The sequence below is a fragment of the Tamandua tetradactyla genome, chromosome 22, assembly GCF_023851605.1.
Source record: "Tamandua tetradactyla isolate mTamTet1 chromosome 22, mTamTet1.pri, whole genome shotgun sequence".
Classification (NCBI taxonomy): domain Eukaryota; kingdom Metazoa; phylum Chordata; class Mammalia; order Pilosa; family Myrmecophagidae; genus Tamandua; species Tamandua tetradactyla.
This window is the reverse complement of record NC_135348.1, coordinates 28,968,218-28,993,823: the sequence shown is the minus strand read 5'-3', so window position 1 is coordinate 28,993,823 and position 25,606 is coordinate 28,968,218. Positions and strand designations below refer to the sequence as shown.

Genomic DNA, 25,606 nt, shown 5'->3' with positions numbered 1-25,606 from the left:
TACCATTCTTTCCTCAATAATTGTTTTGCTGTTGGTTCAAAATACAATACAGCAAATGGTTTCATGTAAACATAAAAAATGATGAATATCAATATGTCGATCTGGATTTGTGCATTACATCATTCCTTAAAAATTACATTTCATTTGATTTTGTGTATGCTAAAATTTCTCAGAGAAATTAGAGTTATTTCTAAAAGGAAATCTTCATTAAAAATTAAAGAAAGCAGAAAATTAAGCATTTTTAAAGAAAAAATATACATTTCTAATAAATCATTGCATTTAACATTATGCCCTTACATTAAGTTTGATTAATAGTACCATATAGTTATAGAAATAAAATAATGAAGAATTTCTACAAACTACTACAGTAAAAAAGAAATACCCAGAAAAAAAGCAGAATTCAGCTCACAACTTAACTGGAGTACCACTGGAGTACTACTAGTCTCCTTTTCGATCTTATGAATGGGATAGTATTTGTATCTTAAGAAAAAATAAGAGTAGTCCATATCTCCATCACATTAAAGCTCATTTTTATCAGATAAGTAATGGATACTTCAATTTCTTATTTTCCAAAAATAAGGATAATAATAGCAGAAATAAATTTTACTTACAATTTGGGTGTTAAGCAGTCTAAACATCCTCCACTACTTTCACAACTTGGCAAGAGCTAAAATCTGAACCAGTAGTTCTTTGGAACTACTAGTGGGGGGAAAAAAAAGACAGTATTAATACAGTCCTATTAAAAACCATTTTGCCCAAAATATGTATGATTCAGAGAGAATATACTTATTACAAACTATCACCAAAGCTAATGACACACTTATAAAATGAATTCAATAAGGAAATTATTTCTAGTGAATACAAAAAGGAAATTATTTCTAGGCTACTGAGGAATCAGAAGTTTCTATTCAATTTAAAATTTTAAATTACCAGAGCCGGCCATGGTGGCTCAACAGGCAGGAATGCTTGCCTGCGATGCCAGAGGACCCGGGTTTGATTCCCGGTGCCTGCCCATGTTAAAAAAAAAAAAAAAATTTAATCACCACTAAGTAAGTTATTGAGTAAGGACAGACCCAACATGTATAGCCTATGCCCCATATAATGGGCTATATTTCAATCAATCCACAGGTTTTTAATAAGAGGTTGCAGGTATAATCCCTGCTCTTCAGGAGCATAAAATCAAATTTAAAAAAGAAGACTAACCCAAAAAACTACTATAATGTTTTTATATCATTAAACAATGTTAATGATATATTATTGCCTATTAATTTACATTGCTGCTCCCTCATTCCCCAAACTTAGTATCCACATATATCCAAACACCCCAAGCCTTACTTCTTCTACCCCAAACCTCCTCAATTATCCCTCTTCCCTTCAAAGGCCAATCAGGTGGCCTATGCACTGGCTCTCAGGCCTTGCTCCAGCAGTTTTCCCTTTCCTCCTAACCTTCTCTCGCCTTCCTTGAAACTCTCTCCTGCATTTACTTCTTCCATCTCTAGCTTACCCTTTTCAATCCTCTCTGGTAGACTCATGGGGCAAGAATACAAATGAAGCCGATATTTGTATAAATATTTTAAAGTTAAAATCAAGCTAATATGATCTAGATAGGACTAAGCTATATCAGAAGACTAGGTAAAGGATGATATCATCCATATTTATTTGGGGTAAAATTTATATTTTGGGGAGCACATTTCCTAATTTAACTTGTATGGTCATTTTAGCCAAGCACCGTAAGTAGATGGAATCTTGAATAGGGCATGAGATTTTGTTGGTTTGTCCAGGTTGGTGTAATGCCCTGATAAATCTCAGAGTGATCTGGACAGTGAATAAAGAAGTATTTGCAAAGTCCCCTTGAGGGACTGGGGAGAAAGGGGAAAATATTCGACTTCCCCATTTGGAGAATTTCGGATATCCTTGTAAGCTGTGGGGACAATCAAATCAATAGAACAAGCCCTTCGATCTTGGGGTTAACCTTATGAAACTTTTCCTTCAAAGGACAGGCTTAGCCTACTTAAAATTAGGCCTAAGAGTCACTCCTAGAGAACCTCTTTCGTTGTTCAGATGTGGCCTCTCTCTCTCTCTCTAAGCGGACATGGCAAGTGAACTCACTGCCCTCCCCTACTACATGGGACATGATTCCCAGGGGTGTAAACCTCCTGGCAACATGGGACAGAAATCCTGGCATGAGCCAGGATCCTACATCGAGGGATTGAGAAAACCTTCTCAACCAAAGGGGGAAGAGAGAAATGAGACAAAATAAGTTTCAGTGGCTGAGAGATTTCAAACAGAGTCGAGAGGTTATTGTGGAGGTTATTCTTACGCATTATATAGAGCCCCTTTTTAGTTTATGGTTTATTGGAGTGGCAAGAGGGAAATACCTGAAACTGTAGAGTTATGTTCCAGCAGCCTTGTTTCTTGAAGATGAGTGTATAATGATATAGCTTTTACAATGTGACTGTGTGGTTGTGAAAACCTTGTGTTTGATGCTCCTTTTATCTAGGCTATGGACAGATGAGTAAAAATATGGATTAAAAATAAATAATAAGGGGAACAAAGGTTAAAATAAATTGAGTAGATTGAAATACTAGTGGTCAATGAGAGGGAGAGGAAGGTGTATGGTATGTATGAGCTTTTTCTTTTTTCTTTTTTATTTATTTCTCTGTAGTGATGTAAATGTTCAAAAAAATGATCATAGTGATGAATACACAACTATGTGATGATATTGTGAACCACTAATTGTGCGCCGTGTCTGGAATGTTTGTATATTTGTATGTTGTGCTTTTAGAATAAAAATATTAAAATTAAAAAAATCAAGCTAATAAACTGTTGGATTATTTTTCTATCCTCCTAACTTGACAAACAGACTTTTATAACAACCTGATAGGCCAAATTCTGATTTCTAATTCTCACACTCCTTCAATCAAGTTCTGTGGGGTATGGGAGGCCAGTTCGCTTCCACCTAGCCTGCAGCCTACTCATCTTCTCTTTCCAATTTGGGATCTACCGCCTCCCATGAGATAGAGCCTAATATGCACACGTCAACATCCCAGCCCACAGGCCCAAGCTCTGGCCACATACCTACAAACAGCTGCCCTGTGGCTATCCCTTAGGCCTAGGGGAGCCCATATTCATGGTACAGAGATGAGAAAATTAGGGGAAAGGCTTTCAGGAGTCATAGACAGGGAATTCTGAGGTATAAATGCTCAGAACTTGATCTACAAATTGGAGATTTGTCCTCTTAACCCTCCAAAATCCTCATCCTATAAGTACAATAGGAGGAAGCCAGATGAGGAACTCAAAAGCATAGGGGCCACAGTAGGGGTCCCACATGGCTAAATCTAAAGACCGTGCTACTCTCTGGTCAATTTTCCTACATGCAGATGTCTTCGGGATCCCATCTCTGGTTCTTTTCTCTTTTGACTCTCTCCAAGCTATCTCATCTATTCCCATGGTTTCACCCAAATCTCTCTTTCAGCGTAAACATTATGATGGGTTCTGATTTCTCCACTATGAATTATTTTGCCTATACTTCTTTGTGGAATGAGATAGGGTGTAAGCATCTATTCCAAAATGACACCGACACTGCCTTCATTAATTCAATCATTCAACAAATATTAACTGAGCACTATTATGTGACAGCACTCTACTAGGTGCTAGGAGTACAACCACAAATAAAATTTAAAAGTACCTATCCTTATAGATCTTACATTCTAGTGCGATGTATAATATAATAAACAAGATAAGTATAACATAAGTATGTGGAAGGTGATAAAGGCTAAGGAGAAAAATAAATCAGAGGAAAGAGATAGGGAGTATTCAGAAGGGATGGAGGTTGTAATTCCAAATTGGGTAGTCAAAGAAGGAGCCACTGAAAAAATGACATGAGTAAAGACCCAAAAGAAATAAGGAATGAATTGTTTCAATATCTTAGGTAAGAGCCTTCCAGTCAAAGAAAAGAGGAAATTCAAGACTCTCAAGAGAGCTCGTGCCTCACTAGTTTAAGGATCAACAAGGCCAGTGTGGTTGGAGTGAAGTGAGCAAGAGGAAGGAGGCTGAGAGTTAAGGAGACAGTTCATGGAGGCCCTTTGTAAGGACTTCGACTTTTGTTCCAAGAGAGAAGGCCTGATTATGAAAACAATCATTCAGATTTTGTGTTAAGAAGAGACAGGGGACAAGGGCAGAAGCAAGAACGTAAGTTAGGAGGCTACAGTAATAATTAGGGGGAGATGATGGTGGCTAGGACCAGAATGGCAATTCTGGACATAGTGATAAGTAATCAACACTAGACATATTTTGAAGAAAAAATGGACAAGACTTGCTAGCAGATTGGATATGGGGTGTGAGAGAAAGACAGGAGTAAAGGATGAACCCAAAAACACTGATCTGTGCACCTGGAGTAGCCATTAAATGAAATGGGAGAAACCGTGGGAGGAGAAGTCCAATAAATCCCAAACTCACCATTTTTTTCCACTAATGTACTACCTCTCCCATTGTACCTACCTCACTAAGCACCCCAACACCCACAGAAGCTGCCTAACAACAAAGATCCTTTAGTTATCTAAGACTCATTTCTCCCTCAACACCATCAGGCTCTCATTTATGATTCCTTCTGTATAATCCCATAACCTCTACCCAAGTCTCCTTATTATCATTTATGTACACTACTGAATTAGCCTCAGGATTTGTCCCCCTTCCAGTCTGTCTTCTGCAATATCAAAGTGATCCCAGATGGAATTATAATGTCATACCCCTCTCAAAATTCTTCAAAAATTCCTCATCACCCACAAGAAGATAGCGCAACTGCTCTGCAAGCATTGTGGTTTAGTATGAATGGGTTGGGGATCTAGGCATGCAACGATGTAAATGTACATGTGGGACATTTGATGTGACAAAATAAGCCAGAAACAAACAAAAAAACCAACAACAATGGTGTGGTCACCTTTAGAAAATGCTTATAAGAAAACAGGGGCCTAAAATGTAAGCTTTAGAGTAGACACATTAAGTCCGGAGTGGTTATTATTATTTCTGGATTTTTTGAGAGGCCATTTTATATCTATAACCTGATATTCAGAGACAAGAACAAAGCCGTACAGGTTGGGGTTAAAGTAGTTCAGGACACAGGGGTAAGGAAGACAGTGTCTGTATTTTAGAACTACACATACTCTTTGGACTAATGGAAGAAAGGTTTATTTGATCTGGAACTCAAATTTTCTGTAGCGCCCTTGTCCACAGATGAGTAGAATATATGGAATAAAATAAATAATAGGGGGAACAAATGTTAAAATAAATTTAGTTTGAAATGCTAGTGATCAGTGAAAGCAAGGGGTAAGGGGTATGGTAGGTATAATTTTTTTTTTCTGTTTTCATTTTATTTCTTTTTCTATTGTCTTTTTATTTTTCTGAATGGATGCAAATGCTCTAAGAAATGATGAATATGCAACTAAGTGATGATATTGTGAATTACTGATTATGTTAATTTTTATTTCATTTGTTAATTTTTTTAATTAATAAATAAATTTTTAAAAAAGGAGCTACATCTTGGCATCTTGGTGGGAACAAAAAAAAAATTTTTCTGTAGTGAATAACCTAATTTAACATATCTATACAGGTCATTTGAACAAGTGAACTACAGAAAGCACAGAATAATAAAGAAGTCCTTTAATCCTGTATAGATTATTGTAATGCCTGGAAACATCCTAGGGCATATTAAGCAGATAATCAAAAAATATTGGTAAAGTCCCCTGAGGGAGGGGAGAAAGACTATAGACCCATTATACCTTACCATCAGGGAGTCCCCTGATATTGTGTCAAACTTTAAGGATACCCAAATCAACAGGCCATGCCCTCGATCATGAGGCCTACTCTTGTGAAGTTTATGTAGGTAGCAGAGAAGCTTAGACTACCTATAGGCATGCCTAAGAGTTACTTCTGGAGGACCTCTGTTGTTGCTCAGATGTGGTCTCAGTTTCTCTAAGCCCAACTCTGCAAGTGAAATCATTGTCCTCCCCCCTACGTGGGACATGACATCCAGGGGGTGAAAGTCTCCCTGGCAATGTGGGAGATAACTCTCAGGGATGAATTCAGACCTGGCACCATGGGATCAATAATTACATCCTGACCAAACGTGGGGAGAGAAATGTAATTAATAAAATATCAGTGGCAGAGAGAGTTCAAATAGAGTCTAGAGGTTACTATGGAGGTTGCTCCTATGCAACTTCAGTTACACCTTGCTACCTATCATGACCTGCCAACCCCCAACCAGGACCATTCCAGCCAAAACTAAAGAACACCTAGGGCAATATATAAGATTCCACAAGGGTTTCAGGCACTAGAGTAACTTGCCAGAAACCTACAACCTCCAGATGGGTCCCTGGTCCAGATAAGTCCTGAAACCTAGCTGAGCCTTTCCAGAACATCAGACAGTTCCATCTCCCTACCCCATATTAGTGACAATATCAAAATTTAGAATTGCCATAGCCCAAACAACCCCAAAGAGAGGTATGGAAAGATCAAAGCTGATGGTGGAATTATACATAGAAGATAGGACTTAACAAATGAAAATGAACGCTGAATCATTAAATTGATAGCTCTTTTAGTCTCCAGTATTTTAGAGCAGGTAGAAGTAAAAACCTAAAATTGTAAAATTGTAACATATCAAAGTCTGAAATATGTTCTACAACTAATTGTGGTGCTGTGCTTTGAAATGTATAGCTTTTCTGTAATATGTTATTGTCCACAAAAAAAGAAGGAAAAAAAAAGTCGATTGTGATGATAAAAAAGTATTTAAGCCCTCCAGCCTCCTATATTCTGGAGCAGTTAAAAGGAAAAATATGAGAGGATCGTATGGTAGCCCATGACAAACTCTGGGATCTATCCTGCAGCCATTTTTTGAAGAGTGCTTTGAAAACTATTGCTTTTTTCTTTCTTTGCTTTGTATATATGTTATACTATACAATAAAAAGGTTTTTAAAAAAAACTGTATATGCATATGATTTTATTTATATAAAGTATAAAAACAAGGAAAACTAAACCTATAACACCGAAACAGGATACCATATCACAAAAGGCCACTCTCACACAGAACACTTAAAACAGGAGGAATATAAACGAGTATAATTGCAGAATCATTATATAGATATTTCTTTTAGTCTCCAGTATTTTAGAGCAGCTAGAAATAAAAACCTAAAATTGTGGAACTGTAACCCACACCAAACTCTGAAATCTGTTCTACAACTAATTACTGTGCTGTGCTTTTAAATTTATTGCTTTTTTGTATGTATGTTATTTTTCACAAAAAAAGAGAGGAAAAAGTAAGTTGTGGTGCAAAAAAAAATATTTTCCTTCTAGCTTCCAATGTTCTGGAGTAGCAAGAAGGAAAAATCTGAGATGATGGAATGGTAGCCCATGACAAGCTCTGGGATCTGTCCTGTAACTATCTGTTGAAGAGTGCTTTGAAAACTATTGCTATAAATAAATAAATACATAAAAAACTATTGTTTTTTTCTTTCTTTGTCTTGTATACATGTTATATTATACAATTTAAAAAGTTTAAAAAAATAGAGGACTAAAGGACCAAACACTGGAGAGAAAAATAAAGATATAAACACACAATTCACAAAAACAGATACAAAAAGGCCCTAAATACATGAAAAGATTAATAAACCCACCCATATAGAAATGCAATTTTTTAAAAAGTTAGATACTGTTTGTCATCTATCACACTAATGAAAATTAAAACCTATGACATAACATTCTGTTGACAAAGCTGTGTGGCAACAGGCACATTTATTCTTACACTGCTGATGGGAACATAAACCATTAACACTTTAAGAGGGGAATTTGGCAATATCTAACAAAACTATATATGGGCTCACATTTTTTAAACAGCTTTACTGAGCTATCAATCACATACCACACAGTTTAGCCATTTAAAGTATATAACTCAATGGCTTTTAGCATATTAACAAAGTTGCACAATCTAATATTAGAAGATTTTCATAATCCTCACTCTCCCTTCCCCCAAAAATCTCCACATCTGTTAGCAATCACTCCCCATCCCCCCAAAAATCTCCACATCTGTTAGCAATCACTCCCCATCCTACACTATCCCCCAGACCGTGGCAACCACCAACCTTTCTATCTTTATAGAATTGCCTATTCTGGCCATTTCATACAAATGGAGTTTTAAAATGTGGTCTTTTATGACTGGCTTCCTTCACTTAGATACTATTTTCAAGATTCATCCATATTGTAGTATGGATCAGTGCGTCATTTTTTTTTTATTACTGCCAAATAATATTCCACTGTATGGATGTACCACATTTTATTCATTCATTCATAGGTTGATACACATGTGAACTATTTTAACCATTTGATTATTGTGAACATTGGTGCTCATTCTGAACATTCATGAATAAGTTTTTGAAGGGACCTATGTCTCCATTTCTCTTCAGTATATAAATAGAAGAATAACTGCCAAGTCCTATAGTAACTGTCCATAATTGTATGACTTTAGTTTGGACTCCCATCCTATTCTATAGATTCATATGCCTACCTGTATACCAGAACAACCCAGTCTCAACTACTGTAACTTCGTAGCAAGTTTTAAAATCAGGAAGTGTGAGTCCTCCAACTTCATCTTTTTCAAGAGAGTTTTGGCTCTTCTAGATCCCTTGCATTTCCCTATGAATTTCAGGATCACCTTGTCAATTTCTGCAAAAAAGCCAGCTGGGATTTTGATAAGGACTGCTTTGAATTCACACTTATTTTGACCCAGCAGTCCTAATTCTGGAAATTTACCCTGAAGATAAACCTTCAATTTGAAAATACATAGGAACGAGGTTATTGACTGAAGTATTGTTTGTTATTGTAAAATACTGGAAACAAGTTCAATGCCCTTACACAGCAGACTAGTTGAATAAACTAAGGTACATTCATATGCAACTATACTTCACCACTGTTATGGTCAGGTTCATGTGTCAACTTGGCCAAGTGGTGGTGTTTGTCTGGTTGGGCAAGTGCTGGCCTGTTGCAATGAGGACAACTCATAGAATTAAATCATGATCACATCAGCTGCATCCACAGCTGATTCCATTTGTAATCAGCCAAGGGGAGTGTCTTCTGCAATGAGCCCTGCTCAATCTAACCACTGGAAGCCTTTTAAGGAGGATTCAGAAGGGGCAGGTTCTCTTCCTGCTTCAGCTGGCAAGCCTCTCCTTTGGAGTTTGTCCAGACCCTCCATTGGAACTGTCAGTTTGACAGCTTGCCCTACAGATTTTGGACTATGTGTTCCCGTGGTCACGTGAGACACTTTAATAAATTTTATATTTGCAAGTGTTCCCTGTTGATTCTGTTTCTCTAGAGAACCCTAACTAATACAGCCACTATTAAAAAATATTAATGAGGAAGATCTCTAGTAACTGACAAAGCAATTTCCAGGGTCTATTAGTAAGTGGGAAAAAAAAATAAAGTGCAAAATATCATCTATAATAGGTTACCTAGCATGTAAAAAGCTATAAGAAACTATATCTTAAACCTGTATCTGCTCATTTATTAAAAAGAAATATAGGAAACATAAATCAGAAATAATAAGAATCGTTATCTACAAGATGTGGTGGAACAAGAGTGGAAAGAATGGGGAAATAGGACAGGTAAAAAGGATGAAGATGAAGCGAGAGTGACACTTCTCCAGTATAACTTCTTGTATATAGCTATGACTTTTAGAACCATGTTAATGTTTCACAGTCTCAAAAAATATATATGATAATATCAGATGTAAGGGGGAACCCCAAACGCCACACACTGTAACAAATGAACTTAACTTTACCACAAATGAATAGCACAACCATGCTAAAGGGAGTAAAGGAAAAAAAATAATAACCTAAGTAACTTTGGAAAAAGTATCGTGACTATAAAGGTAAAGACAAAAACAACTATACATAATTGTACTCTGGTTAGCAATTTTTTTTTCCACAGGAATACGAATTAGAAATTCTGAAATTATTTTTATTCTAGGTCTGAGAAAATTAGCAAATATAATGTAGACCAAAAGAGCCACATTGCTGGGCAACAGTGGCTCACTGGCAGCAAAATGTTCCTGTCCCTGACCCTCTTCAGAGGTGAGCTGCCTCGAGTGGAGGGAAGCGACGAGGAAAACTAGCCCAGGCCAGGGGTCAATTTTCATGTCATTAGCTTTAAATTCAGTTCGTTCTCCAGGGGCTGAAGTGACCTGTATGCTACTTGAAGATACAGAGATTTCCTGTACCCACCTATAAACAGTATGTCCTCTGCCCCCTCTCAGCTTTGCTTATACATTTCCTCTCTTCCCACTAGTCTCCTATCGCTAGGGAGAGAAAGACGATAGAAAGGATTCTACTGCTTTACCATCATCACCACCAGTAAGTTCACAGCATCCAACACTCAGAGAGCCAAGGTTCCCATAAACGTAATTCATGCACGAGAGCCACTAACCTAGAGCTGTCTGACCTCTCAGGTAGGAAGGCAAGGTCAGTGACCAGTAAAAAGGGTGCTGAGCACAAGGCACTTTTCCTGTGGGGCACAGAGTAGAATGTGGTCCTCTGCAGTCTTCCTGAAAGCTCCACCTACATCCCACAGAGTGGGAAGTTCTAAGCTTCCTACTGCTCTCAAGTGTGTGCAAGGGAAAGGAAGAGAGGCCGGCTGTATTAAGGCTGAGAAGTAGTGAGCAATGTCTATCTTTCAGCCTTCATCAGAAAGGGAAAGGGCTTTAGGGGCAGGTGGCAGCTATTCCCTACCAAGAGATTCAGGGACACAGGTTTCTCCCCACATTTCTGAACTCAGGGCCTAGCTACCCCCAAAACTTCCAATTCCCATTTTTTTGTGATATGTAAAGCTACTTTTTCTTACCCTTCTTGGAGGCTGTGTGGAATTCATGGCCCTTTTGTGCCTTTGTAACCCCACTCCCTCTTCAGAGTTGTATAAAAGTCAAATAATGAAGGAGAGCTGAGGGAAAGCCTGGTTGAGCTGGGTCTTCAGATTTTCTCAGTTTGCCAAGCCCCTGAATGTTTTTATATTTCTTTTTTGAATTATATTGCTTTTTTGTATTTCTTTTGGTAATGACAGTATTTTGAGATAAAAAATTTCAAAAATAGGAGAAAAAAGCAAGCCAGGTTTTTTACTGTCAGAGGGTGAAAAATAAGTTGCAAATAAGAAAAGAGTGAAGCGTAAATGAGCCCTGTTGCAAAGGACTGGAATCAGTGATATCAGTATGAACTCATAGTTTTTACTGGTTACAAATACAGATAGATGTGTTTATATAGATGTATTTCCTTATTCTGTCCACAGAGGGTCTAGAAGCAATGAAACCCCAATTGCAATGAGGACTGCTATAGCCCAGTTCTTGATTTCTATATCCATTCTCAAATAAAATGAACTGTTACTCCATGGAGACCCAGCTGATTCCACAGCTGGGACTGGTACAAGATGAAACTGAAACATCTTATGAGGTGAACCTGGAACCCTGCTTCTCAGAAAGTAGGCAAGTCTCAAACAATGATAGGGACATGCCAAGAGGAAACAGAAGCTCACTTGAAGGAGACAATTTGAACAACAAAAGAATAATGATAGTAATGAATTATAACTCATAGAACAAAATAAATATCCATGGGTCCATAATGATATAAATAAAGAACAGAATAAATAAAAGGGAAAGAAGGCACAGTTCTGCCTTACAGCAGAATTCAAATTAATTCACATAAAAGGAGGGCAGAATAGAAAATCACCAACTGCCAAACACCACATTAATAATATTGCAGGGACAAATCATAAATTGATGCTAAAATTAGTGAAAGTATTATGAGAAACAAGGTATTTGCATAGCTTCATAATATCACCCTATAAGATAATTATTAATTACAAAGGGAAAAATAATAATGCTATAGTGGAGAAACCTGGCAGACACCTCTTTAGTCAAAGTGATAAATTTAACATCACCAGTAATGCAACAAGAGTTGACATTATGTTCCTCCTGAAATAATGCACTGAGAAGAGTACAACATCACTTCTGTGGCATTCTTGCCAAAAATGCAGAACTTTAGTTTAATTCTGAGGAAACACCAAAAAAGTGCCCAATGTGCTTCAAAAGTGTTGAAGCCAAAAAAGGCAGAGAGACTAAAGAAATGAATGTCCCAGATTGGAGAAGACTAAGAAGACATAATAACTAAATGCAACATGGAGTTACTGGATTAAATCCTGGAAGAAGAAAAGAACATAGTGGGACAACTGGTGAAATCTGAATAGGTCTGTATCATTACACTTTGGTATAAACTTTATTAATCTGAGCTGATTTTTTAATTATTTTAGCTAAGAAACCTAAAATGTGGGAGTGGCTTGGAACTGGGCAGTGGGTGAAAGCTGGAAGGACTTAAAGGTATTTTGAAAACATCCTTAGTGAAAGTCTGGGCTTACAGGAATTTTGAGGACATTCTTAGTGAAAGTCTGGGCTTAACAGGAATTCTGAGGACAGCCTTAGTGAAAGTGCCTTAAAGAAACTTTGCAGTAGCACATGCTCCTTAAGGAGGCTACTGGTGAGGGGCTAAAGGGAAGTGAGAAATACATTACAAAATGGAGGAAGAGAAATACCATAATGTAGTGGCAAGCAAAGTGTTAAAGTATCATAGAACAGAAGTACTGCTTGCATGAACAGAAAGGGACAGAGCCAGTATAAATGAAAGGAGGCAAATAGATCACCCACCTCCCAAAATTATACTTGTAGAAAGCAGGCTACAAAAACTACTCAACTTTCAACACATGCTACCTCTCGGAAAAAGGAAAGAAAACTCAGAGAACAGAACCAAAAGCTCTGAGGACAAGGCCAAAAGTCATGGACAAGAATAGGACCAAATACTAATAAAGGGACTTCTAACATTTACATCTGCCTCACTGGATTTCAGAACTACCACAGAACAGCAACTCCTGTGTATATCCTATCTTCCCCCTTTTTAAATAGAAATTGTCTATGCATGTCATACTGTGCCTGTCTACCATTGTATGCTGGCTGTACAGGATGCAGATAACGTGTTTGTTTAAGTTTGCTCAAGATGCTGGAATGCAATATACCAGAAATGGATTGGTTTTTACAAACGGAATTTATTAGGTTACAAAATTTACAGTTCTAAGGCTGTGAAAATGTCCAAACTATGGCATCAACAAGAGGTTACCTTTACTCAAGAAAGGCTGATCATGTCCAGGGTTTCTCTGTCACATGGGAACGCACATGGCAATATCTGCTTTCCTTCTTTCCTGGTTTCTGGTTTCAAATGACCTCTCAACTTCTGGCATCTCCTGGGGCATTTTCTTCTGCATCTCCAAAGGTCTGTCACTTGGTTTCATCTCTCTGCTCTGTTTTCTGCCTCTCATTCTCTTCATACTGGGTTCCAGTAAAAGGATTTAAGACCCACCTTGAATGGGCGGGGTCACATCTCCATTTAATCAAAAAGTCCCACCTAAATGTGTGTCGCATCTCTGCAGAAACAGTCTAATCCAAAGGCCCCACATACATTTAGGAGTGAAAATTCCCCTGACAATGTAAGGCTGGACTTCTGGGGATGAATGTGACCATGGCACTACAGCATTTTCTCGACCAAGATCGGGAAAGGAAGTATAATAAAATAAGGCATCAATAGCCAAGAAAGATCAAATGGAGTCAAGAGGCTATCCTGGAGGCTACTTTTAAGCAAGTTTCAGGTAGATACTGCTAAATTTCCATGATTTTCTAACTCTAACCAACATCACTCCCATTAACTCTTTAAGAACACCTAGGGTTCTAAGCCTACTTAAAATCAGGCCTTAAAATCAGAAAACCTCTTTTGTTGCTCAGATGTGGCCTCTCTCTAAGCCAACTCCACAGGTGAACTCACTGCCCTCCCCCACTATGTGGGACATGATTCCCAGGGGTATAAATCTCCCTGACAATGTGGACAGAAATCCCAGGATGAGCTGGGACCTGGCATCAAGGGATTGAGAAAGCTTCTTGACCAAAAGGGGGAAGAGAGAAATGAGAAAAAAATAAAACATCAGTGGCTAAGAGATTTCAAGTCAAGCGGTTATCTTGGAGGTTATTCTTATGTATTATATAGATATCCCTTTTTAGTTTATGGTGTATTGGAGTGTCTAGAGGGAAGTACCTGAAACTGCTGAGCCATGTTCCAGTAGCCCTGACTCTTGAAGATGATTGTATAAAGATGTAACTTTTACAATGTCACTGTCTGATGTCCCTTTTATCTAGGGTATGGACAGATGAGTAAAAAAATTTGCATAAAAAGTAAATAATAGGGGGGATAAAGGGTAAAATAAATCATGTAGATGAAAATAGTAGGAGTCAATGAGAGGGAGGGATAATGGGTATGATATGTATTTTTTTCTTTTATCTTTTTATTTCTTTTTCTGGAGTGAAGCAAAGGTTCTAAAAAAAAAATGATCATGGTGGGTGATGAACACACGTGATGATATTGTGAGTCACTGATTGTACACCATGGATGGAATGTATATGTGAGAAGATTTATCAATAAAGATACTTAAAAAAAAAAAAAAAGGAACACTAGGGTTCAAACTGAGACTCTATAAAGATTTCATGCACTAAGTTTGCTTCCCTGGAATCTATAATTCCCAGAGGGTTCCTAGGCCAGATAAATTCTGAAACCCAGAGAGACAAGTCTCTCCAAGATTATCAATTAAGTACAAACCCCTATCCTTTAGTGTTAACACCTCTTCTCAACATGAAAAAGTCAGAATGGGCATTGCCCAGAGATTCCTATAGTTTGGGAGAAGGATTAAAGGAGGAAGAGGAGATACAATAGAGAAAATAGGATTTAACAAACAAACATGACTGCTGAATCACTATATTAATATTCCTTCTAGCCTCCAGTGTTTTGGAGCAGCTAGAGGGAAAAATCTGAGATGGTGGAATGGTAGCTCATGACAAACTCTGGAATCTGTTCTGTAACTATTCACTGAATTGTACTTTGAAACTTATTTTTTTTCTTTTTTCGCTTTGTAAATATGTTATAATTTACAATAAAAAATGTTACCAAAAAAAAAGGCCCCACCGAAACAATAGGTCTGCCCCCAAAAGACTGGATTAGGATTAATAGAACATGGCTTTTCTGAGGTACATAACAGTTTCAAATCAGTATACCATCTCTTTAGTTTACACATCTACAAATAGAAAGGAACTGTATTCATGCAGATCGACTTAAAAAACAACACCCAAGAAATCTCATCAGCACCTGGACTAATTAGATTACTAAATTAGATTCTGAATTTCTGCTAATGATTTAATCTTCGGTGTGAGGAGATTTTTGGGAGCCTTTGAAGGGAGTGGGTATATTTTGCATGGAGAGAAATGTAAAAAACTTATGACCAAGGATTCTAGTGGTTTTAAAAATACACCAACAAATTATTTTATATTGCCTCCCTTCAAGAGGTAGAGCTAAAATTCCTTCTCCTTGACCATGAGTAGACATAGTAACTTGTATATATAAAACAGAAAAAAGCTGAGGGGACTGTGTGATTTCAGAAATTGGGTAATTAAAGAGACTATGACTTTTGGCTTTTCTCTCTCTTTCCCTCCCTTCTTCCCTCCCCGTTTCCCTCTGGCTCATCACTTGCTCTTGGAGAAACAAGCTGCTAAGTATGAGCAGCCTTGGAAGAGGCTCACGTGGCAAGGAAATGAGGCTTCCAGCCAACAGCCATGCAAGTGAGTCTGAAAGTAAATCCTCCCACCTTTCTCCCACCTCAAGTTTTAGAGGACGGCAGCCATACAGTTTACATCTTGACCGCAGCTTCCTGAGGGATCCTAAGGCAGATCTACCCAGCTAAGTCTCTCCAGGATCTTTGATCCTCAAAAACTATGAAATAATAAATATGTGTTTTAAGATGTTAAATTTCATTTATTTTGTTGTTACACAACAAAAGATAACTAATATATCATCTCAGTAGATGACTGTATTTGAATAAAATTTTTTTAAAAATACAGCCAAGACTCAATGGCAAAATATTTTCAACTTTCCCCCAATACTGAAAACAGAACAAGTATATCTACAAATACTACTTTCAGTCAATACTGCACTGGAGAATCTAACCAATAGAATTAGATAAGAAAAACAAATAAGAGACATAAGAATTGAAAAGGAAGAAACAAAAGATCATTGTTCACAGATGGCAGCACTGTCTACATAGAAAATTCAAGATTCCTCAGATATCAGAAAAAGGAGAGTTTGCAAGTACCTAGACATAATACCAACACATGAAAATCAACTACTTTTCTATGTGCCAGCAACAGACAGAAAATATAATTTTTTAAAAGTTTATTTATAATAGTCACAAAAACCATATAATACTTAAGAATAAATCCAACCAAATATATACATGACTAATATGGGGAAAATCATAACATGTTTTTTTTTTTTTTTTTTTTAATTTTTTTTTTTTTTAAAGGAAAGACAGAGAGAAGGAAGGAAGGATAGAAGGAAGGAAGGAAGGAAGAAAGGGAAACATCTTTAAACATTTTCTTGTTTTATTGTATTTTGTTTTTCCGTTTTTTGTTACATGGGCTGGGGCCGGGAATCGAACCGAGGTCCTCCGGCATAGCAGGCAAGCACTTTGCCCGCTGAGCCACCGCGGCCCGCCCTCATAACATGTTTTGAAAGGAATAAAACAAGTCTTACATACATGGAGAGACATATCACGTTCAAGGATAGGAAAGCTCATTATCTTAAAGCTTTCAATTCTCATCAAATTTATTTTCAAATTAAATATATTTCCAGTCAAAATCCCAAGAGGGTATGAGAAAGCCAACAAAGTCAAAAATGTATATGAACGAGCAAAGGGCAAAAGATAGCCAAGAACCTCCTAAAGAATTGCCCTACCTAGTCCACAGTAACTAAGTTAGGCAGTAAGGTGCAATTAGAGTCAAATGGTGCAGTTATATTCAAATAAATCCATGAAACACAACAGAAAGGCCACAAAAAGACTCATACATATTGGAAACTTAATCTATAACAAAAGTAACATTAAACCCAATAGAGGAAAAAAACGGAAATAAAAGATGGTGGGACAAATGAGTATTCATACAAGCTAAAAAAATTAAATCACTCCTTCTCACCATTCACAAAATAAACCACAGATATACTAATGTGAAGATGCAAAATGTTTTTAAAAATTTGATGAAAACATAGAATATCTTTATGAACTCAGAGTTAAGGAAAAATTATTAGACAAGACATGGAAAGCAAAAAAAAAAAGACTGTTACTAGATTTTAACTATACCAAAATTAAAAACCTTCATAACAAAGCATACCAAAAACAAAACTGACTAAAGCAAGAAATGTGTTTTTTGGTACAAAACTTATATTTTGACTAATGCATTTCCTAATTTAACTTATATGGACAGTTTAATTGAACACCATAAGGACATAGAGCCGTGAATAAGACACGAGATTTTTTTAGTTTGTCCAGGTTAGTGTGATGCCCCAATAAATTCCAGAATGATCTGAACAGTGAACAAACAGGTATTTTGCAGGGTCCCCTTGGGGGAATGGGGAGAAAGGGGGAAAAATTCAACTTCTCCATTTGGAGAATTCCTGATATTCTCAAAAGCAGTGGGGACAACCAAATCAATAGCCCAAGCTCTCAATCTTGGTTGTTAACCCTATGAAACTTATCCCAGCAAAGGATAGGCTAAGCCTACTTAAAATTAGGCCTAAGAGCCACCCCCAGAGAACCTCGTTTGTTGCTCATATGTGGCCTCTCTCTCTCTCTGTCAACACGGCAAGCGAACTCACTGCCTTCCCCTCCTCTATGTGGGACATGACTCCCAGGGGTGTAAACCTCCCTGGCAACGTGGGACAGAAATACTAGAATGAGCTGGGACATGGCATCAAGTGACTGAGAAAACTTTCTCTACCAGAAGTGGGAAGAGAGAAATGAGACAAAAAATAAAGTATCAGTGGCTGAGAGATTTCAAACAGAGTCAAGAGGTTATCTTGGAGGTTATTCTTACATATTATATAGATATCCTCTTATGGTGTATTAGGGAAGTACCTGAAACTGTTGAGCTGTGTTCCAGTAGCCATGTTTCTTGAAGATGACTATATAATGATACGGCTTTCTCAATGTGACTGTGTAATTGTGAAACATTGTGTCTGATGCTCCTTTTATCTAGGATATGGGCAGATAAGTAAAAAATATGGATAAAAAACAAACAAGTACTAGGGGGAACAAAGGTTAAAATAAATTGAGTAGATTGACATATTAATGGTCAATAAGAAGGAGGGGTAAAAAGTATGGCATGTATGAGTTTTTTTCTTTTTTATTTCTCTTTCTGGAGAGATGCAAATGTTCAAAAAAATTATCTTGGTGATGAATACACAACTATGTGACAATATTGTGAGCCACTGATTGCAATCATGTCAACAATGTACGTCAAGAAGGTTTGTATGTTTGTTTGTTGTTCATAATAAAAAAATTTTTAAAAGCTGAAACACATGAGATTTGAGAAGTTATTTGCTCCCTTTACCCCATAAAAAGGATCTCCTAAAATTAAGTAAGAATACGTAAACAAAATTTTATTAAAGATTTTTAAATGAACTGTATTAAGGCACACATTGGTAGATGTGATATGAGTTCCTGTCAAGGCTCTAGTTCTCAGGCTGAATGATGGATTCACATGTCTCTTACATTATTAAAAATAAACAAACAAGGGCTATATTTGGGCTAATTATTTAAGTGTGCCATAAATTAACAGTTAGGATTGAGTTCTGTGTAGAAGGGGTTCCCAGAAGAGAGTTAAAAAAACTATTTTATCATTTTCCCATTCAAAGAGTGAAGCCTAAATTGGTTCTTTTCAAGTATATCATGTAAGGTGAATACTATTTACTAACCCTTTTGACAAACCCTCTTTTAAACAATTACCCAAAAAGTGGTGTTAATTTTTTCTGATTTAAATGCTTCTTAATATAGCTCCTAATTTGTGAGAAAACTATACCATCAGCTTAGAGGTCAGTCATCTTACCTGCTAATGCACAGCAACCATATCTAAACAACCTAAGATACCAGAAAGAGGAAGGCCAATTTCATTTACATGGCATTTAAGGTGGTAAAACTACAGGAACTAGAGGGTGCACAGGTGGTTCAGTAACAGAATGCTCGCCTTCCATGCGGGAGGCACGGGTTCGATTTCTGGACCATGCACCTGGAAAAAAAAAAGCTATAGGAATTGAAAACAGAACAGTGGGAAGGAATTAACCTCTGAAGGGCACAAGGAAACTTTGTGGTTGATGGAAATGTTCCGTATCTCTATTGTACTGGTTACTGCACAATGATAGGAATGTATCAAGCACAAAGAAATGTGAGGGTGAATTTTTTTTTTTTTTTTTTTTTTTTTTTTTAATACATGGGCAGGCACCGGGAATTGATCCTGGGTCCTCTGGCATGGCAGGCAAGCGTTCTTGCCGCTGAGCCACTGTGGCCCGCCCTGAGGGTGAATTTTACTATATGTAAATAATTCTCAATGAAGCTGTTTAAAAAGGGGGAGGAAAGATGGCTAGATGAGATACTTCAGAGTTCTTTCCCCACTCAGAAACTTTGAACAACTAGCAGAAACTGGCAGAAACACTTTTCTAAAGGAACCAGAGAACAGTTAAAGGACTACAATAACAGGGAGAGCACCAATCGAGAAAAAGACCACATAAAAGATACTGGACCTCATGGCACCCTAGCCGGCCCCTGCCCCATGCCCTCATGGGCTCCGTGCAGATTCCTGGTGCCATCCCAATTCTAAAGGGAGCCGCATAACCCTCCTGCACAAACTGGATGCATGTTTATCTAGCCCAGTCTTTCTGATGGTGGCCTGAGGGATTCACTGACCCAGAACTTGCCCTGCATATAGAAGATGACTCACCAACAAGCTCCCCTATAGAACACTGAGGGAGAGCAGTCAAGGTGTGCTGCCTGAGTTTAGGGATTGCTGGCTGGGGGATTTACAGTTCAGTGCCAGGAACTGTAAGGAAGCCATTTCCTAGGGAAGAAAGGCCATTCATATCTCTGTGAGAGAGGGGGTGGGGTATTCCTAGGCTCTCACATGCACATATCCAAGATAAGAGACATGAGCAGAAAGGATCAGGAAGGCCCCTAAGATTTGGCCTAGAGCTATTTTCCAAATACACTGTATAATCCCTGAAGGAGATATGGATACGGATAACCCCTGTAGGAGAACACTGCACAGGTCAATCTGCAAAGACAGGGACAGGTATTTTCTCTTTTTTCTCCTCAGCTCCTAGCATTCAAGGAGCTCTATCACAATACCAGCTGGATACAAGCTTAAGTAACATATGCCTCAGAATGTCAATTCCAGTGATAAAATACTAAATATCAAAACGCCCAGATTTCAAACAAAGAAACAGGATATTATGGCCAAAGAAAAGACATTAAAGCAGTAGAAACCATCAATGAGGAGGAGCAGAACTGGGACATACCAGAAAAGACTTTTAAAAAATGGTCCTACAAATACTTAAAAAGGTGAAGAAAAACATGGACAAAGAACTGAAAGATATCAGGAAAACTATAGCTGAACACAAAGAGAATATCAATAAAGAGATGGAAATTACGAAAAGGAACTAAACAGAGTTGAAGACCACAATAATAAAAATTAAAAATTTCCTAGATGGGTACAACCGAGATTGGAGCTGGCAGAAGAGTCAGTGAGCTTGAAGATAAAACAACTGAAATTATCCAATCTGAGGTGCAGAAGAGGAAATACTGAAGAAAAATGAAAAGAACCTGAGGAACCTGTGGGACATCATCAAGCATACCACTATACATATTGTGGAAGTCTCAGAAGTAGGAGAGAAAGGGGCAGAGGAAATACTTGCAGAAATAACAGCCAACTACTTCCCAAATATAATGTAAAATTTAACCCCCATAGTAACCCAAAGAAAATATCACAGAATATGCGAACTCATAGAGACAGAAACTACAGTACTTACCAGGAGCTGAGTGCAGGGGTAATGGGATATTAATGCAAAATGAGTATAAAGTTTCTGTTTGGGGTGAAAGGAGAGGTCTAGTAATGCATGGTAGGGAAGGTAATATAACACTGTAATGTGACAAATCCCACTGAATGGTGTGCTTGGAAGGGGTTGGGATGGGAAGAGATATGTTGTATATGTTTCCAAAATTTAAAAAAAGGAAGAAAGAAAGAGAAACTAAAGAGAGTATGACAATTAAATGCAATAGATGATACTGAATGGGATCTAAGAATGGAATAGAAAAGGACATTGGGGACACAAGGCTTGGAATATAAAATGTAGGATTTACATCAGCATTGGATCTCCTGAACTTGGTAACTGCACTTGGGGTGACTGCATGGGTGAGTGTCCCTGTTTGTAGGAAATATACATGTGTTATATGTTCAGGGAATGTGATGTGTACAAGTCTGTTCAGGTAATCAGGTAAATGGATGGGATAGGGGAATGGGTGGAGTGATGCAATAAATGTAGCAAAATATTGGAATTGGTGAACTGGGTATCTGGAAAGAAGTAGCTGTATGTTGGAGTTCTCTGCATGATGTTTCTGTTATTTTTGCAACTGTCCTGTGGGTTTGAAAGTGTTTCAAAATAAAAGTTACTTTTCCTTAAAGAAGCATGAGAACAAAGTTGAGAATCAGAATTTAACCCAGTAAAAAACATTCTTATTTATTCGAATACTAAGAGTATCATGATAATGACTTAAAGAAATATATACAGTTTGGAATTTGTATTATGTACAGTACTTCCTATGGGATTAGTAAATTCTCCACCCTACCCCCAAATTTTATTATTCTTAGTCGCATTATGTGAAATTAAACCTTTTTAATATGTAATTCAATTCCTGAAATACTTGATTCATATTTTCATTGTCCTGTTTGTTTCCTTTTTAAATAGGAATTATACATGTAGCTTATAATGTTAAGATAGTATCAATTGTTATAGTCTTAGCCATATTATGGTCCTAGTTGTTAAACCAACCAAGCATGTAACATTTTTTATTGTGAACTATAACACATATATAAAAAGTAATAAATTGCAAAGTAAATTGTAACAAGTAGTTATACAACAGATTTCAAAGTTTGGTAATGGGTTACAGGTCCACAATTTCAGGTCTTTCCTTCTAGCTGCTCCAAAACACGGGAGACTAAAAAGATTTTAAATATCAATATAATGATTCAGTAGTTATATCCTTTATTAAATCCTAACTTCTTTGTTAAAACTCCTCCTTCTCCTTGGATCCCTTTCCCAATCTTCAGGGATATCTGGGTTATGCCCATTGTGTTAGTCAGGGTTCTATTGAGAAACAGAACCAACAAGAGAGATCTGTAAATATGAGATTTATAAGGTGTCTCAGGCACCCATGGGAATGGAAGAGTCCACAAACCGTAGGGCAGGCTGTGAAGCTGTGGCTCCGATGAAGGGTCTAGAGCTCCAGAGGAGCAGCTTGCTGGCTGAAGAAACAGTGAGAGTCTCTTCTTCCTTAAAAGCCTTCAACTGACTGGATTATCTCATTGTGGGAGGCACTCCTTAGTTGATCACAGATGTAATCAGCCACAAATGCAATTAACTGACTATGACTTAATAGCCCAGCCTTCGGGTTTATCAACCAGCCACAAAATATCTTTGCAGCCAGTGCCTGCCTAACCAGACAAATGGACATAATCATTTGGCCAGGTAGACAGCAGAACCTAACCATCACAGTCCACCCCTTGTCAATCTGGCAGCTATACACACCACCTTGAAAACATGCTTAATTTCCAAACAGAACACAATAACAAGCATGTGTTTTGCCTAACAATACTCAACTGTTCTGCATACAACCAGAAACGCACTACATCTCTCCAGAATAGGGTGCAAGTCCTATTCACTTGAACTTCATATCCTATGACTTAAATACACTACCATAAAATGAACAATACAACTTACGTCATATGATAAGAAGAAAACAAGATACTTGCTTATGCACAAGTGCAAAACATACTCCTAACAAACAGGGAGGAAATATTCATATAATCACAGTCCTTGCTTCTGTAACTGGTCATGTGGTCAACATTCATATTTATCACTACCTTCTTCTACTACCCATTCTATGTTCCCTTCACCCTCAGCAAGCACTTCGGCTAGCTATGGTTCTTTGCCAGGTAATAAACTTCATTCCTGAAGTTTCTGGCCCATTGGTAGTCTTGGATTGGTTTGTTGCAATTTTCCATTGACTTTAATCACAGGGCATAGTAGTACTAAGAGGCACCCTAGGAGACCTCTTACATTCCAGTAAAACTCTTCAATACCTCCAATTGTGTAGTTGCAGTCCTATTTCCCTTTGATAGTCAGGATCAGTCACCCCACATAGTACAGAAATCCCTTTCCTTGCCTGTTGATTCAGAGGCACAAGAAGCCCAAAGTGGCCACATGGCATGCTTAAACTTCCAGTTCAATGGAATCACTGTTGTGTCTGTCTCCTGGAAGCATTCCTTCTTTTAGAACAGACCTGTAGACCACCAGAGCTTAAGATTTCAGAAACAGGACACAAAAATTTATCTAAGGGGTCATTAGGGGTGATACTGAGTGGTGCCACTTCCATTTCTACCCCTTGATTCCTGGACCCGTGAACCCTGACTCTGGGAGAAATAGCACCTTAGCATGGACTCTGATTCAGAGCATACACAGCTTCTTGGAGAACACTGTTCCAGCCCTGCAAAATACTGCCACCTAGTTGGCACCATAATTGGGTCTTCAGAAGGCCACTCCACTGTTCTATCAACACAGGTGCCTCTGGATGATGTGGAGCATGGTAAGACCAGAGAACTCCATGAGCATGTGCTCATTCCCACATTCATTTGCTATAAAGTTAGGTTCCCTGATCAGAAGCAATACTGTTCGGAATACCATAACAGCAGATAAGACATTCTTTAAATCCACATATGATAAGTTTTTGCAGAAGCACTGTATGCAGGGAACCCAAACCCATATCCAGAGTATGTTTCTACTCCAGTCAGAACAAATTGCTACCCCCTCCATGATGGAAGTGGTCCAATGTAATCAACCTGCCACCAGGTAGCAGGTTGATCACCTCAGAGAATGGTGCCATATCGGGGACTGAGTGTGGGTCTCTGCTGCTGGCAGATTGGGCACTCAGCAATGATCATTGCCAGGTCGGCCTTGGTGAGTGAAAGTCCATGTTGCTGAGCCCATGAAAAACCTCCATCCCTACCACCATGCCAACTTTGTTAATGAGACCACTGGGCAATGGCAGGAGTGGCTGAGGAAAAAGGATGACTTGTATCCACAGAATGGGTTATCTTATACACTTAATTATGAAAACCTTCCTCTGCTGAAATCACCCTCTGGTGAGCATTCACATAGGATACAAATATCCTCAAGTTCTTTGCCCACTCAGAAAGGTGTCTCCACATACTTCTTCGCCAGACGTCTTTGTCACTAATTTTCCAAACATGATCATTCCAAGCCCCTGATCATCCAGCCAAACCATTAGTAACAGCCCATGAATCAGTATACAGACGTACCTCTGGCCAGTTCTCCTTCCAATCAAAATGAGCAACCAGACGCACTGCTCGAAGTTCTGCCCAATGGGAGAATTCACCCTCACCATAATCCCTTAAGGATATCTCTGAATGGGGTTGTAGTGCGACAGCTGTCCACTTTCAGGTGGTCCCTGCATATCATGCAGAACCACCTATAAACCAGACCCAAGTTTTCTCTTCCTCAGTCAAGTGACTGTAAGGAACTCCCCAAGAGGCCATAGTTCTGGTCTGGGAAAGAGAAGGTAATGTGGCAGGAGTGGGGGATAATAGACATCTAGGCTACTTTCTCATGTAACTTACTTGTGCCTTCAGGACTAGCTCAGGCCCCATCTCAAATATACCACTTCCATTTTATGATGGAGTGCTGCTATACAATCCAATTTTATGGCTCAGTGGGTCAGACAACACCCAGCTCATGATAGGCAAGCCAGATTTCATGGTGTAACTTGGTGGCCCATAGTTAAGCGTTCAATATCTACTAAGGCCAAGTAACAGGCTAAAAGCTGTTTCTCAAAAGGAGAGTAGTTATCTGCAGCAGATGGTAAGGCTTTGCTCCAAAATCCTAAGGGTCTGCATTGTGATTTTCCTATTGGGGCCTGCCTAAGGGTTGTTAACAATTTGGGTTAGGGACGTGGAACTGGTTGATATTCTTGGAGAGACTGGAATCTCTGGGTTTCAGGACTTATCCAGCCTAGGACCCACCTGAAGGTTTTAGGTTTCTGAAAAGTAAACTCAGACATGAAACTTTTGTAGAATCTCAAATAGAGTGCTGGGTGATCTTCAGGGTTAAGAAGAATGATGTTGGTTAGGCATTGGCAAACCATGGCAATTAGCAATATCTAGCTGATGCTTGCTTAATTAAGAGTAGCCTCCAGAATAGCCTCTTGATTCTATCTGAACTCTCTTAGCCACAGGTACCTTATTTTGTTATACTTCTTTTACCCCTTTTTGTCAGGAAGGCATTGTCAATCCTATGGTGCCAGTGCCATCAGAGTCATGACC

The 25,606-nt window shown here is 38.2% G+C and overlaps 1 protein-coding gene across 5 annotated transcripts in view; it reads right to left on the bottom strand.

The window, feature by feature from the left end:
* Nucleotides 1–25,606, bottom strand: part of ELF2 (E74 like ETS transcription factor 2) — a 125,413-nt gene that overhangs the window by 78,757 nt on the left and 21,050 nt on the right. For 4 of the 5 annotated variants that reach the window (XM_077140004.1, XM_077140006.1, XM_077140009.1 and 1 more), the window contains exon 2: nt 612–699. The gene's annotated coding sequence lies outside the window, so the exon portion shown is untranslated. Of the gene's footprint in view, nt 1–611; nt 700–2,378; nt 4,995–25,606 lie in introns of those variants that run through there. The other variant, XM_077140005.1, reaches the window with a different exon arrangement.